This window comes from Rhinatrema bivittatum, chromosome 13, assembly GCF_901001135.1.
Source record: "Rhinatrema bivittatum chromosome 13, aRhiBiv1.1, whole genome shotgun sequence".
Classification (NCBI taxonomy): domain Eukaryota; kingdom Metazoa; phylum Chordata; class Amphibia; order Gymnophiona; family Rhinatrematidae; genus Rhinatrema; species Rhinatrema bivittatum.
Genome location: NC_042627.1, coordinates 260,274 through 275,893, shown reverse-complemented (window position 1 = coordinate 275,893; position 15,620 = coordinate 260,274). Strand labels below are relative to the sequence as shown.

The 15,620-nt window shown below is 45.0% G+C and overlaps 1 protein-coding gene across 2 annotated transcripts in view; it reads left to right on the top strand.

Annotated features, from left to right (window-relative positions):
* The window catches only part of OSBP (oxysterol binding protein), a 201,378-nt gene that overhangs the window by 8,041 nt on the left and 177,717 nt on the right, over positions 1-15,620 (top strand). The window lies entirely within an intron of this gene.

The window sequence follows — 15,620 nt, the reverse complement described above, 5'->3', positions numbered from 1 at the left end:
TCGCTTAGTATGAATCGGGGGATTTGTTTCTCAAATTTACCCTAAGGGATATGATCTAATGTTCTGTAAGAGTGGTTAAACATGGGGGGGGGGGGGGTGGCGATGATTATTTATAAATATCTTTTCCAGTTGAAAGATTAGTTTCAGACCCTGTCAAAGGATGTGAATGTTTATTAAGGAAGTTAAGTTTTCTACTCCTACGGTTTTTTTCTCTCTGATATTGTCCTCCTGATCTTCCATCAACTTGCTATGAAGAATCTTGGGGCTTTGTTGACTCAAGTGGCCAAATATAGTTATCTTATAACATTAGGATACTTTCACTTCCATTCAGATGAAACCTCAAGCTTTAAGATAGTTTTTATCTTTATTGGAGATTTCGGAGGTAATTGAAATTGTTCAGGGTCTGACTCATATGAAGGGCTGGCCATATGTTAGATCTTATTTTTGACTCACAAATTTCTTGCGGATATGAGAATTTGTTGTCTTTGGGATCTGAAAAATTAGCTTGGTTTGATCATTCTTAGTTTAATATTTGCTATAACATGTCTTCTTTTAAAGGTAATAAAGGAACTAAGGGATCAAACAATTGGGGAAAAGTTGATAAAATTTAGAGAATTTTTGGAGAAGATGGTGAATTCAGATTTTGATAGTGCTGGATCTGATAATGTTGATTCTGAGTTAGGACTAAAAAAGCTCATCACATTAAACTAAAAGATGGCTATTTCAAACTCCTCGCTTTCAGAAGACTGAAACCTCTACTTGAGCCCAAAGACTTTAGGACTGTTCTACAATCCCTGATTTTTTCAAACATCAACTACTGTAATGCCCTATTGCATGGTCTCCCTCACAGCACAATAAGGCCGCTTCAAGTTACAAAACGCTGCTGCAAGGGTTTTATCTGGTGTGAGAAAATGTGATCACATTACCCCCATCTTAATTTCCTTACATTGGCCCCCATAATATCACGCATACAATATAAAATGGATTGCATACTGCATAACATAATCTATGGAAATAAAACAGAATGGCTTAATTCAGCAATCCAGTTACATATTCCACAAAAAAATCTGAGATCTGCCAACAAAGGTCTATTAATGATTCCCACAATTAAATCAGCAAGACTCACTGAAGTATGAGAGAGGGCAATTTCTATTGCAGGCCCCAAGTTTTGGAATACATTGCCATCTCAATTATGGCTGCAAACAGATCCCAAGAAATTTAAATCTGATTTAAAAATGTGGCTTTTTACAAGCACCTATGCAGAGACTGGTTAAACCAACAGTATGTCTTTTCTTTTTGAATCTACTAATTAGTGTTTTTAGTTTGTGCTTCCATAATTGCCAGTAGATTGAATATACATTTTAATATTTTAGTCTAATTTTAACAGCTACATTTAATTTTGTTCTACTTTTGATATTTTAGCTGTTATTATTCTTTTATTGCTATTTTATTGTATTTCCTTATTGAATGTACACCTGCCCAAAATGACGGTATAATAAACCATAAATAAACCATATGATGGCTATGTGGTATCAGTTATTAAAAGCGGGGATGCAGGAAGCTTCTGTGGTGAATGTAAGGATAAGAACAGCAGATCTCTATGGTTTTCAGACAAGTTAACTGATTTAAAGAGTGTTGACATTTAGAGAGGTGGTGGGAAAAAATTCTGGTTTACAGAAAGATCGTGATCAGTGGTGGAGTGCTAATACAGAATATTTTAAATTTATTGTTTTGGCTAAAAAAACCTTTTCCAATATGATTTCACGCTCTAATAATAATCCAAGGACCTTAAGGATCTTAGATGACCGAGGGGTTAAAGGGGCTCTTAGGGAAGATAAGGCCATTGCAGAAAGACTAAATGAATTCTTTGCTTCCGTGTTTACTAATGAGAATGTTGGGGAGATACCAGTTCCGGAGATGGTTTTCAGGGGTGATGAGTCAGATGAATTGAACAAAATCACTGTGAACCTGGAAGATGTAATAGGCCAGATTAACAAACTAAAGAGTAGCAAATCACCTGGACCGGATGGTATGCATCCTAGGGTTCTGAAGGAATTAAAAAATGAAATTTCTGATCTATTAGTTAAAATTTGTAACCTATCATTAAAATCATCCATTGTACCTGAAGACTGGAGGGTGCCAAATGTAACCCCAATATTTAAAAAAGGCTCCAGGGGCGATCTGGGTAACTATTGACCAGTGAGCCTGACTTCAGTGCTGGGAAAAATAGTGGAAACTATTCTCAAGATCAAAATCATAGAGCATATAGAAAGACATGATTTAATGGAACACAGTCAACATGGATTTAACCAAGGGAAGTCTTGCCTAACATCTGCTTCATTTTTTTGAAGGGGTTAATAAACATGTGGATAAAGGTGAACTGGTAGATGTAGTGTATTTGGATTTTCAGATAGCGTTTGACAAAGTCCCTCATGAGAGGCTTCAATGAAAACTAAAAAGTCATGGGATTGGAGGCGATGTCTTTTCGTGGATTACAAACTGGTTAAAAGACAGGAAACAGAGTAGGATTAAATGGTCAGTTTTCTCAGTGGAAAAGGGTAAACAGTGGAGTGCCTCAGGGATCTGTACTTGGACCGGTGCTTTTCAATATATACATATAAATGATCTGGAAAGGAATACGACAAGTGAGGTTATCAAATTTGCGGATAATACAAAATTATTCATAGTAGTTAAATCACAAGCAGAATGTGATACATTACAGGAGGACCTTGCAAGATTGGAAGATTGGGCATCCAAATGGCAGATGAAATTTAATGTGGACAAGTGCAAGGTGTTGGATACAGGGAAAAATAACCCTTGCCGTAGTTACACGGTTAGGTTCCATATTAAGAGCTACCACCCAGGAAAAAGATCTAGGCATCATAGTGGATAATACTTTAAAATCTTCAGCTCAGTGTGCTGCGGCAGTCAAAAAAGCAAACAGAATGTTAGGAATTATGAGGCAGGAAATGGAAAATGCCATAATGCCTCTATATCACTCCATGGTGGGACTGCACCTTGAATACTGTGTACAATTCTGGTCGCCGCATCTCAAAAAAGATATAGCTGCGATGGAGAAGGTATAGAGAAGGGCAAACAAAATGATAAAAGGGATGGAACAGCTCCCCTATGAGGAAAGGCTGAAGAGGTTAGGGCTGTTCAGCTTGGAGAAGAGACAGCTAAGGGGAGGATATGATAGAGGTCTTTAAGATCATGAGAGGTCTTGAACGTGTAGATGTGATTCGGTTATTTACACTTTCGATTAATAGAAGGACTAGGGGGCATTCCAGGAAGTTAGCAAGTAGCACATTTAAGACTAATCGGAGAAAATTCTTTTTCACTCAACGCACAATAAAGCTCTGGAATTTGTTGCCAGAGGATGTGGTTAGTGCAGTTAGAGTAGCTGGGTTCAAACAAGGTTTGGATAAGTTCTTGGAGGAGAAGTCCATTAACGGCTATTAATCAAGTTTACTTAGGGAATAACCACTGCTACTAATTAAGAACATAAGAAAATGCCATACTGGGTCAGACCAAAGGTCCATCAAGCCCAGCATCCTGCTTCCAACAGTGGCCAATCCAGGCCACAAGAACCTGGCAAGTACCCAAAAACTAAGTCTATTCCATGTTACCATTGCTAATGGCAGTGGCTATTCTCTAGGTGAACTTAATAGCAGGTAATGGACTTCTCCAAGAACTTATCCAATCCTTTTTTAAACACAGCTATACTAACTGCACTAACCACATCCTCTGGCAACAAATTTCAGAGTTTAATTGTGCGTTGAGTAAAAAAGAACTTTCTCCGATTAGTTTTAAATGTGCCCCATGCTAACTTCATGGAGTGCCCCCTAGTCTTTCTACTATCCGAAAGAGTAAATAACCGATTCACATCTACCCGTTCTAGACCTCTCGTGATTTTAAACACCTCTATCATATCCCCCCTCAGTCGTCTCTTCTCCAAGCTGAAAAGTCCTAACCTCTTTAGTCTTTCCTCATAGGGGAGCTGTTCCATCCCCTTTATCATTTTGGCCGCTATTCTCTGTACTTTCTCCATCGCAATTATATCTTTTTTGAGATGCGGCGACCAGAATTGTACACAGTATTCAAGGTGCGGTCTCACCGTGGAGCGATACAGAGACATTATGACGTTTTCCGTTTTATTCACCATTCCCGTTCTAATAATTCCCAGCATTCTGTTTGCTTTTTTGACTGCCGCAGCACATTGAACCGACTATTTCAATGTGTTATCCACTATGACGCCTAGATCTCTTTCTTGGGTTGTAGCACCTAATATGGAACCCAACATTGTGTAATTATAGCATGGGTTATTTTTCCCTATATGCATCACCTTGCACTTATCCACATTAAATTTCATCTGCCATTTGGATGCCCAATTTTCCACTCTCACAAGGTCTTCCTGCAATTTATCACAATCTGCTTGTGATTTAACTACTCTGAACAATTTTGTGTCATCTGCAAATTTGATTATCTCACTCGTCGTATTTCTTTCCAGATCATTTATAAATATATTGATAAGTAAGGGTCCCAATACAGATCCCTGAGGCACTCCACTGTCCACTCCCTTCCACTGAGAAAATTGTCCATTTAATCCTTCTCTCTGTTTCCTGTCTTTTAGGCAGTTTGCAATCCATGAAAGGACATCGCCACCTATCCCATGACTTTTTACTTTTCCTAGAAGCCTCTCATGAGGAACTTTGTCAAACGCCTTCCGAAGATCCAAGTATACTATATCAGTAGCATGGGATCTTCTTAGTGTTTGGGTAATTGCCAGGTTCTTGTGGGCCTGGTTTGGCCTCTGTTGGAAACAGGATGCTGGGCTTGATGGACCCTTAGTCTGACCCAGCATGGCAGGTTCTTATGTTTTGACATTTGTATTTATTGACATTTTCTACCATATGACTCCTCTTTTTGGTGATGACTGCAGAAGTTAGGGGAGGGTTCCAGAAATTTGATATAAGGTTTCAAAAGACTTAAAATGGCTTTAAAAGATTCAGAAGTAACCTTTACAAAGTAAAGCTTATTGGCCTACTTTTTGTATGTGCATGGTATTCTACTATTTTTTAATATACTTGCATGTAGTCCACTTCCCCATACTAGTTGTTACTCAATCCAAGCTTTACTCAACCTGTCTGTAATCATTATGTATCAGAATGTTTTCTCTGTATGTCTAAAACTGTTTGTACAGAGTTATATAAAAATCAATAAAAAGAATTAGACCTATTGTAAAGGACTCTTACATCCTTCTGTTGCTCATTATTGGCTAACGAATCTACCATTTGTTGCAAAGGTTATTAATTCTAGCATTGAATATGCACTGGTGGCTCTGAATAATGAAATAACTTTATTGATGGGCGAAAGGCTATGCTCTATTTTATTTACTCTAGTGCAGCCTTTGATGATAATCATTGTTTACTTATTGATAGGCTTTATGAGAGAGGCCTCAAGGATTGGTTTAGATTGGTTTTTTACATCTTATTTGAGTAATTTATTTATACATTTTTATATACCGACATTAGATCAGTGATGTCACATCAGGTTACAGATAACGGAAGGAAAATAAGAGGGGGTACTTATTTCTTACAGTGAAACGTATCTCAAATATATATATATATATATATATATATATATATATATATATATAATCATTCTTATGCGGAATTAGTCAAACGCTTTCTAAACTTAAGGCCTTGTCTTATTGGGGTCCACATGCGGACAGTACTTGTTCCCCCTCCTTAACATTTAGAATCTGTTTATATGCAGATGATATCCAAGATGTTTTATCTCTCAGAATTTAATATTTGTTTAGGTTCTGTTGATTAGTGGCTAACCAAACTTAGTTGATACACATAAATTGGATGCCTTTTGGGTAAATCACACAAACCCAGATTATTCAGCTCCAGCAATGGAGGAAGTTGCAATTCCAGTTAAAGTGATGGAACATCCCTTGGTGTCCCGCCAAACTCAAAATGGTCTGTGTCTTAGCAAAAGTCAAAGGTTGTGCAATCCATCTTTTTATTCCTTTCATTTTAATAATTTACAGCCCTTTTTCCCTGTGGATAAGCAGGCTGAATTAGCTATGCTGTCTCTCTGGGACGTCCCCCTGGCAGCCCGAAGTGGAAAACTCTCCACAGATGCAAGCACGCAGAGCACAGCTCTATGTGGCGATCCCATGTTTCTGTTATTAGAAAGCATACACGAGCAGCGAACAGAGAAAAAATACAAGGCAGAGATAGAATGGGCAAAGACCTGTCCACAGAGGGGGGTGGAAACACATGGCTAATACATCCTATCTACAGAAACACTGTTTACGTTAAGCAGACTTGTTTTTTTCCCATCAGTAAGCAGGGTGAATTAACCATGCTCTCTGGGAGTCCCTAGCTAATGGTTTCTGGAGCACACCTGTAACTGAGTGTCAATGAGGTTACCCACACAGGTTGAGAGAATTGGAGTGTGAGCAAAACCACTTTGAGTGTTTGAGTAGCGAAGCATAATGTTGCCTCTCCCATTGCTAAATCTGATCTAGCTTGTTGATGGAGGCAATAATGAGTTGTGAAAGTATACAGAGATGACCAAGTAGCTGTTTTGCATATGTTTAGAATCGGGACGTCTCTGAGGTGAGCTATGGAGGCCACCATGGTTTTGAGATGATCCACTTTTACTCCATCTGGGAGTCGATCCCGATGAGCAGGGTTAATTTATGAATGTAAAATGTGCGTGTTGGCCGCACATTTTACTTTCTGAATCTCGGGTGACTGACTCATCAACATGTATTTGTATGTGATGAGTGCTATTAGTTTTCAGGGGGGTTTGACAACGTGTTTTCAAGGCGCTAAACCCCATACAATATAAGGGGTAATAGATGCCTGTCAAACACACGGCCAAGCCTGTGTTAAACAGTGCGCACGGCCAAACGCACTTTACAGACTCAGCCTGATAAAGTGGAGCGAGCAGACAGTATGACGTAGTGACCTGTAGTTAAGTACTTGTTTGATTCAACAGTGGTCACTTGGGCTGCAGAATGTATGGCAAAGAAATTAATATGGCAAGTTAAGAGTCCTGGCTGTAACACAGGCATTTCTGGGATGTCTCATAGGCTGTGATGGTATAACTTTCTGGCTAGGGGTAGGCAGCTTGGTTCTGGAGTGCCATGGTTATTCTGGTTTTCAGAGTATCGACAATGAATATGCATGAGGTATGTTTGCATGTGATGTCCCCATTGTATGCAAATATAGCTCATGCATATTTATTGTGGATACCCTGCTTGTGCAGTGGACATGCTAGTATTATTGGCTGTTTAGATTATTATAGAGCCTTGTGACATGGGAAAGATGAGTGCTGGAAGGAACTACTTAGCGATCCTGTATTCCCTTCTGTTCAGGATGATGGAATTCTAAAGAAGATAAAAAACTGTTATGGATAATGAGACATCTTGCAGGTGGTGTTACAGTTTGGCTGGCTGCTGGGATGTATCCTTAACAGTGTAGACAGGATAACTGGGCATACTGGATGGTCCGGATTGTTTTTTACTACCATTGTTTACTATGTTATATGCTTAATTTGGGGGAGCTATTCTTGTGTATCTCAGTGATATTTCCTAGCGTGTAGCCAGATGGACTCAGGACCAGTGGATATTGTGCTCTTCTGCTAGCAGATGGGAGACGGAGTCAGATTTCAAAGCTGCCATCACTCTAGATATACCCCTGCAGTAACCTCAGCTCTTCAGTATCTCTCTGTCTCCTAGCAGATCCCATGCACTAGGATAGTGTTAAGAATTACAGCAAAGAAACAAAATTTACCTTAAAGAAGATAGAGTACCGCTCTCCTGTGGTGATACCTAAGGGTCCCTCCCCCAGTCAAGAATTCCTGAGGTGATCTTCGATATCCCTCAGAGGTGTGCCTTGGTCTGGTAGCCGGTTCCTGGTGTGGACTTAACCCCCAGTGTGGCTGAAAGGCAGCGGGTGCAGAACAGAGCGCGGCGGTGAAGGTAATTCCCTCTCCCCCTGCAACGCCGAGACCAGGTAAGAGAAAATCTTTAAATTCAGGTCTCCGGTCTCCAGAGCTCAGATTGCTGTACCGAATTCTTCTTCCGGTGAGGTTAAACGGGAGCACTGATTGGGTTGAGTAGCCTTGGTTGGGTTAGGCTCCGATCCGGTGCAAGAGTCCACACACATGGACTCTTGCGCCGGGGGGGGGGGGGCACCATCTTACGCACGGCGGTCGTCTGCGCCATCTTCCCTTCTCCACCGGCGGTACGCGTGGGGCAGGCCGGGCGACTGATGTGCCTACCTTATACGCATCCAATACAGACGCGCGCACCGCTACGCGCACAACTACATGCACAGCTGCGTTTACAACTGCACACGTGCAAACACAATGGCACCAGAGCCCAAGAAGGCCAGAAGGCACTCTGTTTGCGCAGCCTGAATTGGAGTCCTGCCTGTGTCAACATTATGAAGAAACCCAGGGGAACCAAAACCTGGTCCCTTACTCCCAGGGGATGGGTCTGGAACTACTACCAACGATAGCTCCCCGGATTTGTGCATCTCAGAGATGGTTTCTCCACAGGAGGGCACCTCTGGGGCCCCTACTCCGACTTCCCCTGGGATTAACATGGACCAAGGGACCTTCTCCTGGTTGGAATTTTTCCAAGGCCTGCAAGCCTTCGTTCAGGTGCAATCAGCCCCGGCTGCACCCCGGGCTCAGCCCCTGCCGGAAGCATAAGATCTTCATGGCCCTGCTCGGATGCCTTGAGACATGCCTTGCCTAATCAAGAACTTCCCTGACAGGGACCCAGATACCTCAGATAATGAGGGCGACTCCCTGGAAGAAGGAGAAATCCATCCAGGGATTGAACCATTCCGAACCATGCTTTGCTTCTTCCACAAGGACAAATTACCAGCCCTTGTTTCCCAGACTCTGAAGGCGCTGGGTATTACAGGCACGGACCCTATGGCGGAACCAAAGAAGAACCCCATCTTGGTGTCCCTTCGTGTAAGGCCTCATGCTACTTTCCAATGATGGAAGCCAACCAGGAGCTGATTGACCTGGAGTGGGTTACCCCGGAGGCCAGCTTCAAAGGGGGTCGGGTCTTGGAAGCCCTATATCTTCGAGCCAGCGACCAAGGAACATCTGTGATTCCTGAAAGTGGACGCTATGATCTGTGCCGTCTCAAAGAGAACAATGATTCCCGTTGAGGGGAAGGGCTGCATTGAAAGATACTCAGGATAGACGATTGAAATCCATCCTCAAGCAGGCCTTCAATGCAACAGCAATGACACTGCAAATTGCTTCCTGCTAATCCATCCTCAAGCAGGCCTTCAATGCAACAGCAATGACACTGCAAATTGCTTCCTGCTGCGCACTGGTGGCATGTTCTTGCTTGCTCCTCGAGAGAGAGGCAAATAACTCCAGAACGTATACTGGTGATACAGTGGAACCTGCAGCAACCTTCCTGACGGACACAAGCTCAGACCTGGTGCGTACCTCAGCCAGGGGCGTTGCCTCAATAGTAGCAGCCAGAAGGCAACTATGGCTATGGAATTGGTCTGCGGACGCGACATCTAAAGCGAATCTCAGAACAATGCCCTGTAAAGGATCTCTTGTTCGGAAGCGAATTGGAGAAGTTAGCAAATGGGGCGAATCCTCAGTGCCTCAGCTACTGGAAGATAGGAGTAAAAGATCTCAGCATCCCTCCCCAAGAAGAACCAAGGGTAGAGGCTCGCAGTGCTTTAGACCAGTGGTTCTCAACCGGTGTGTCGCCAAGCACCGGCAGGTGTGTCGCGGCTCCCGGTGTTCCACTGCCCTTCTTGTGGTTCCCTTCTCCCCAGGGGCGGGGCTGAAGAATGGAGAGATGCTGCGCGTGCCACCGCTGGAGGCCTGGCCGGCGGGACCGAAGAAAGAAAGGACGCTGCGCGCCACTGCCGGCGGCTGAAGAGCGGAGAGACCTGCGCCCCGACGCTAGCAGGGCCGAAAAATGAAGAGACCTGCGCGCTGACGCCAGCGGGGTCAAAGAATGAAGAGACACGCGCCGCCGGCGGTGGCTGAAGAGTGGAGAAACCTGCGCTCCGACGCCAGCGAGGCCAAAAAATCAAGAGACCTGTGCTCCGACGTCAGCGGGGCCGAAAAATCAAGAGACCTGCGCCCCGACGCCAGCGGGGCCGAAGAAAGAAGAGACGCTGCAAGCCGAGGCCAGCGGGGCCGAAGAATGAAGAGACGCTGCGCGCCGACGTCAGCGTGGCCGAAGAACGTAGAGATGCTGTGCACCATTGCCGGCGGCTGAAGACTGAGAGACCCTGTGCACCATGAGAGGTCAGGCCAGAGGCAGCTGAGAAGTGGAGGCCAGGCTTATGGGGCCAAACAACGAGAAGAAGCTCCATGTGAGATTGTGTGCCTGTGGTAGAAAGGGTGCATGAGTGAGAGATTGTGTGCCTGTGGTAGAATGGGTGCATGAGTGAGAGATTGTGTGCCTGTGGTAGAATGGGTGCATGAGTGAGAGATTGTGTGCCTGTGGTAGAATGGGTGCATGAGTGAGAGATTGTGTGCCTGTGGTAGAATGGGTGCATGAGTGAGAGATTGTGTGCCTGTGGTAGAATGGGTGCATGAGTGAGAGATTGTGTGCCTGTGGTAGAATGGGTGCATGAGTGAGAGATTGTGTGCCTGTGGTAGAATGGGTGCATGAGTGAGAGATTGTGTGCCTGTGGTAGAATGGGTGCATGAGTGAGAGCTTGTGTGCCTGTGGTAGAATGGGTGCATGAGTGAGAGCTTGTGTGCCTGTGGTAGAATGGGTGCATGAGTGAGAGCTTGTGTGCCTGTGGTAGAATGGGTGCATGAGTGAGAGCTTGTGTGTGAGTGTGGTAGAATGGGTGCCTGGGTGCATGAGTGAGAGATTGTGTGCCTGTGGTAGAATGGGTGCATGAGTGGCAGCTGTGTGTGTGTGTGTGTGTGTGTGTTTGTGTTGGAATGCATGCCTGGTTGCATGAGTGAGAGCTTGTGTGCCTGTTGTAGAATGGGTGCCTGAGTGCGTGAGTGGCAGCTTTGTGTGCGTGTGGTAGAATGGGTGCCTGGGTGCATGAGTGAGAGCTTGTGTGTGTGGTACAATGGGTGCATGAGTGGCAGTGTGTGTGTGGTACAATGGGTGCATGAGTGGCAGTGTGTGTGTGGTACAATGGGTGCATGAGTGACAGTGTGTGTGGTTGTAAGTGACAGAATATGTGTGAGATTGTATGTAAGTGACAGAGCATGTGTGTGATTGAGAGAGACTGGTCAGGAAGGTGACTGGTGTGTTTTGTGTGTTTGAGACAAAGACTGGTCAGGGAGGTGACTGGTTATGTGTGTGTGAGGAAGAGATACTAGTTAGGGAGGTTACTGGTCTGTGTGAGACAGAGACTGGTTGTCACTGGTTGTGGGCCTTAAGGAAGAGGACTGTGAGGACATAGCTTCAGCAGCCACTGCTGCTTCTAGTGAGTGCTATTGGTCTGCAAGGGAAAGGAGTAGGAGAGTTGCTGGAGAGGGTAAGTAAAGGCAGCTTTTTAAGTTTATTTTTCTTGATTGACTGCCATTTTAATTATTGGGTATTGTGTGATGTGTCTGCTGTTTTGAAATATTTTGATATTTAGACAATTTTTATTAATTTTTATGAGTTTTTAATTGTTGGATGTTATTCTGTTCATCAGCTGTTTTGTAACATTTATTAGTATAGTTTTACAATTATTTCTAAGTGGGTATCTATAGCAGCTTGGCTTGCTCTGTTTTCCCAATAGGAGGGTGGTAAATATTTGTAGTGGTAAATTACTGTCTTTTCATAAGGAGGGGTATTGTGCCTGCCAGTAAAGAGAGTTTGTTTTGCTTTTACTGAGATGTCATCAGATCCAGAATATCTTTTTTGTATGGTGAGCTGTACGGGTAATGCCCTAGTTCTGCTCTGCACCCATTTTTGGGGGTCAACGTGGTTCCTGAGGATGCAGAATGTATATTTACATTTTGTCCCGTGACGGTCACATGTTCAGTATGTCACGCATGTGAGAACCATCTGCCAGGTGTGTCCCGGCCGAAAAAAGGTTGAGAACCACTGCTTTAGACTACAGGAACTCGCAGTTCCAGGCACCTCGGCCCTCCAGAAGGTCCCAGCCCATTCGGAACCGACAGACCAAGAGAGGAGGCTCCAGCTGTACTCCACAATGAGAATGGGCCGACCCATCCACAGGAAGAGGAGATGGTAGATAACGTGGACAAATGGGTACTAAATATCATTCGAGAAGGTTACTCTGGAGTTCCGCAGCATCCCTCGAGACAAATTTATGCTGTCACCCTGTCACTCCCACACCAAGAGAATGGCAGTGGAATCCACTCTAACAAGACTACTCAGTCTGAAGGCAATAACTCCGGTTCCCATGCCCCAGCAAAATAAGGGGCGCTATTCCATCTATTTTATCGTTCCCAGGAAGGAAGGATCATTTCGGCCCAATTTAGATCTCATGAACGTCAACCAGCAACTGTGGATACTACACTTCCGCATGGAGACTCTTCGATCCATCATAATGGCAGTACAACCGGGAGACTTTCTAACCTCTATACCTCCCCGTAAAACCTCTAAACCTCTAACCTCCCCGTAACCTCTATAATGTACTCCCTGTGCTGATTATCATGTTTTTCCCTTTTCGATATTCCCTATATTCCACTCGTTATGCTTGTTCAACTACAGTTCTACTCTAGTACAATTTTGTTAATTATGTTCTTATTGTTTGCTGTACAAGGTTTAGTTAAATTATGTTCTTATTGTTTGATGTAATTTCCAACTGTTGGTTCAATGTAAACCGAACCGATATGTACCTGTACATGATCTTCGGTATAGAAAAGTATTTAAATAAATAAATAAAATAAATAACCTCCCTGGTCCTCTCCGAAGCCTACCTTCACATTCCAGTCCATCAGAACTACCAGCGTATTCTACACTTTGCGATACCGTGTTACCATTACCAGTTCCGGGTGCTGCCTTTCGGCCTAGCAACTGTCCCCAGAACATTCTCCAAAATTATGGTGGTTGTGGCGGCAACACTGAGGAAGGAAGGGATCTTGGTACACCCTTACCTGGACGACTGGCTGATCAGGGCAAAGTCTTCAGAAGAGAGCCGGCAGGTGACCAGCAGAGTCATGAGCCTACTGCAGGAACTCGGTTGGGTCATGAGCAAGAGCAGTCTGCAACCCTCTCAATCTCTAGAGTACCTGGGGGCCCGTTTTGACACCAAGCAGAACAAAGTCTTCCTCCCTCCTCTGAGGAGAAGGAAACCGATGGAACAATTACAACGATTGATAAGCAATGCACGCCCCAAGGTATGGGACTATCTTTAAGTCCTTGGCCTCATGGCATCAACCCTGAAGGTCATCCCATGGACAAAGGCCCATATGCGACTGCTCCAGCACTCCTTATTGTCACGAGGGAATCCACTGTCCCAGGACTACTCAATTTGCTCCAACTACCAGCAGAGGTACGTTCTCAGCTCCTATGGTGGCAACAGGAAGACCATCTAAGCAGAGGAGTAAGCCTATCCCCACCGAACTGGACCTTGCTCACCACGGATGTGAGCTTGCGAGGATGGGGAGCCCACTGTCAGGAACTGACGGCCCAGGGACAATGGAACAAGGAAGAGGCAGAATGTAACATAAACTGCTTGGAAGCTCAAGCAGTCAGACTAGCGTGCCTGCAATTCAGCCACAGACTCCAAGGCAAAGCGATTCGAGTAATGTTGGACAATGCTACGACAGTGGCTTACATTAACTGCCAGGGAGGAACCAGGAGCCACAGGTGTCTCTGGAAATAGACCCTCTAATGGCATGGGCGGAGATAAACCTACAAGGGATTTCGGCCTCCCACATCGCAGGAAAAGACAATGTCTCAGCAGACTTCCTCAGCAGAGAGACCCTGGACCTGGGAGAATGGACGCTGGACCACAGTTTTCCAACTGATTAGTAAATCGCTGGGGCCTCCCAGCCATGGATCTACTGGCCACCTGTCTCAGTGCCCAAGTTCCCAGGTTCTTCAGCCGCAGACGAGAACCACACTCCCAAGGGATCGACGTTCTCGTCCAGACTTGGCCAGCGGAAGACTTACTGTACGCCTTCCCTCCAAGGCCGCTACTGGGCAAGGTCATCCGCAAGATAGAACATCACAGGGGTTTAGTTCTACTAGTGGTCCCACACAGAGACCTTCTCCGGCAGAGCACGATTCTCCACGAAGATCTGTCTCTATTCTCTCTTACGGTCTGGCCCTTGAGAGGACTTGCGTGAAGAAGCGCAGTTACTCAAAGGCCATGATTGGCATCCTGCTCAGAGTGCGCAAATTCTCCACATCCCTGTCTTACATACGGATCTGGAGAGTATTCGAAGCCTGGTGCGAGGACAGTGGGATACTCCCACGGACAGCCAAGATTCACATAATTCTGGAGTTCCTACAGGATGGTATGAGGAAGGGGTTGTGTCTCAACTCCCTCAAGGTCCAAGTAGCCGCACTGTCCTGCTTCAGAGCCGAAGTGGATGGTATCCAGCTATCAACCCATCCGGATTTGTCCCGCTTCCTGAAAGGGGTTAAACAACTCCGACCACCCCTAAAGTGGCCGATGCCTCTATGGAATCTCAATCTAGTATTAGACCATCTAGCTGGGGTTTTCTTCAGACCAACACATGGTCTGTCACTATGCCTTTTAACATTGAAGACTGTATTCTTGGTGGCAATATGTTCACCTTGTCGCATCTCCGAACTACAGGCACTATCCTGTCGGGAACCGTTCCTTAGGTTCACGCCTGGAACCATACAGCTGCGCACCGTCCCCTCTTTCCTACCGAAAGTGGTTTCCGAGTTTCACTTGAACCAAACCATCTCACTACCATCTCCGGATGAACATAAGGACTCACACCACCTTCGCCATCTAAATGTCGGCAGACTCCTAAAGCGGTACCTTGAAAGATCGGAACTGGTGTGCAAAACGGATCGCTTGTTTGTTCTTCACAGCGGGAAGAAATAAGGAGAAGCGGCCTGACGGGTGACCATATCCTGCTGGATCAAGAAAGTAATCAAGGCAGCCTACATAGAGGCAGGAAAGCCCTTACTACTACAGATTAAGGCTCATTCTATGAGGGCAAGCAGTTTCTTGGGCAGAAACCAAGCTGCTGTTGCCCGCCGAGATCTGTTGGGTGGCAACTTGGTCCTCCAAACACAACTTCTCCAGGTTCTACTGCCTGGTTGTTCAAGCCTGACAAGACGCAGCCTTCGCAAGGGCAGTACTAAGTGGGCCATGGGCAGCCTCCCGCTCTGTCCAGGAATAACTTTTGTACATTCCACTGATCCTGAGTCCATCTGGCTACACGCTAGCAAATGGAGAAATTACTTACCTGATAATTTTGTTTTCCTTAGTGTAGATGGATGGACTCAGCATTCCGCCCACGGCTGCCCCAGAAAAGGAGAACCTCAGATAGCAAACCTCGAGACGAAGCAAATATGGGTAAGCTGTGGCCTACCCCTAGTTCAAGACACCCACAGTTGTCCGGTGTCGGAGTCAAGTGGTTGAGTGCACTTGTGGTTTCCAGTTTGGAAATTATTTGAACCAGTT